Genomic DNA, 2,119 nt, shown 5'->3' with positions numbered 1-2,119 from the left:
GTCGGGTTCTCACGAGTTTTTTTTTACCTAATTGATAATAAAGAACCCTTGTTGAAGTATTATTTAAATCAAGAATACATCCTGGAAAGAAAAAATTATGTTAGAGGCTGGTGAAAGTAGTCAGAATAAGACACCAAAACGTTACCACATACCGTATTAAACTTCAGTTAGTGTTCAGCGCAGAGTCTAAGCAAATGATAAGCGATAAATACAATTACTCTACATATACTACTTACCACAGCTAATTTGCCCAGCCCACAGCTACAATCCTATTCCTCAGATATGCAATGATTACTGACAATTGGTGAATACTCTCACTCCATCATATTAATTAACAGAGGAGAATTACTACGTTGACTATTTCGATTCTACGATGAACTATCTTGCTCGGAGAGACAATGATAGACTGTGGCCACACATCACTTTATAACTGATAAGCTTGGCGACTTGGAGAGAATGAAATGGGCAGATATGTGTATGAATAATGAATAGATAAGTGGTGTTTGTATGTGTGAAGAGGTATATTGTCAATACGTAAAACAAAAATACTAATCTACATAATCATCTCCCCCTGAATGATAGGCATTATCCTGATCCTTCAATCCTGAATAAGGTCTAATCAGAGGCATCCAATACAGCAAGGCAGCGATCAGCAATTCACCGGTGGATGAAATGTAAGAGTGAGGATAATGGCTAACTCTTGTACATGAAAGGTGGAATGAATAGGGATGAAGGTAAGCAAAAAGTTTTGTGCAGCGAAACCGAGGGAGAGTGGTATCTACGCTCTTAGCAGGTGCTTATTTTTATATACCTGATGCTGAGTTATTGGCTGCATGGGAGGAGGAAAAGAGTATGAAATAAAACCACTCTTGTCTTTATAAGCTCAGCGCAAGAAAGAGATCACTGTCCTAAGTATCCCCACCATCCATCATTAGGGCGGCACACTCGCAGAGTAACGAGACAAACACACGCCTAATCTCTGTATTCTTACCGGGGGCTTAGCAGGCGAAGACAAGGGTCGCGCTTGGGATGGCAGGTTCATTAGCTTGTGAGAGGCTGGAGAATTAAATACAGACGTTCGTGAGAGAGTTATAAAGAAAGAAAAAGCAAAGGAAGGTATGAAGAGAGGAAGAAACGAGGGAGGGAAAGAAGGAGTGAGGGAGAAATGAAGGAGCGGTAATCACAGGCTGACGGGAGAGGGAAGGAAAAAAATGTAAAAATCAACCACTGGGTCTGAGAGTCCGACAGCCGACTGCCAAGGAAAGAACGACACATTTTTCTGATGCGGTTAATTAGAGAACTGACCGGACCATTTTCTCTCTCTCTCTCTTTCTCTCTCTCTCTCTCTCTCTCTCTCTCTCTCTCTCTCTCTCTCTCTCTCTCTCTCTCTCTGCTCGCCATTCACCTTTCACCTTTAATTAGTAATAAATATATGTACGTAGGCTGAACTGTTTAACCTCCACCTCCTGCATTATACTCAGCGGCAAAACTGTCAAAACTCAGTCACAGTGAATGTAAATATTGCCTGATGATCGAATGTATAAAATAACACAGATGGGAGTTAGTCAGTAGTGGTGGTGGTGGTGGTGGTGGTGGTGGTGGTGGTGGTGGTGATGATAATGAGTCGTGGCTTAGAAAATAATCACTGATACAAAGGCATTTAAGAACACGCATCTCAGTATTCTCTATAACCCTTGAAAAAAAAAAGAAATAAAAAAAAAGAGAAAACAGAAAATGAACCAAAGTAAAAGGCATAAAACCTTTTCAGCAATTGTACATTTCCCAACAAAACAATAATGAAAATGACAAGATAAGCGAAAATGACCCTAGCTAATGATTTTCAGATTTTTTTTTTTTCTTACGTATCCTGTAACACCAATTTTCAATATCTAGATACACCACGCGAAGAAAATAATGAAGTTCAATTGAAAATATCTATAACGTATTACGGTACATAGTGATATAGAATAAAGGCATTTCCAATATTATTTTTCATTATACAAATTGCTATTTTGACCGAGATGGGAGATGAGTAAGAGCCAATGTAATGGATATGTGAAGTAAAAAACGCTCTCTCTCTCTCTCTCTCTCTCTCTCTCTCTCTCTCTCTCTCTCTCTC

General features: G+C 39.3%; 1 long non-coding RNA gene across 1 annotated transcript in view; it reads right to left on the bottom strand.

Moving 5' to 3' along the window:
* Positions 1-991: 991 nt before the first annotated feature.
* The window catches only part of LOC135106565 (uncharacterized), a 56,071-nt gene continuing 54,943 nt past the window's right edge, over positions 992-2,119 (bottom strand). The window contains exon 2 of the long non-coding RNA XR_010271362.1: positions 992-1,056. This is a non-coding gene — a long non-coding RNA (uncharacterized LOC135106565). The remainder of the gene's footprint in view (positions 1,057-2,119) is intronic.

This window comes from Scylla paramamosain, chromosome 2, assembly GCF_035594125.1.
Source record: "Scylla paramamosain isolate STU-SP2022 chromosome 2, ASM3559412v1, whole genome shotgun sequence".
Classification (NCBI taxonomy): Eukaryota; Metazoa; Arthropoda; class Malacostraca; order Decapoda; family Portunidae; genus Scylla; species Scylla paramamosain.
The sequence above is the reverse complement of the archived record's forward strand: the minus strand, read 5'-3'. Positions and strand labels throughout refer to the sequence as shown.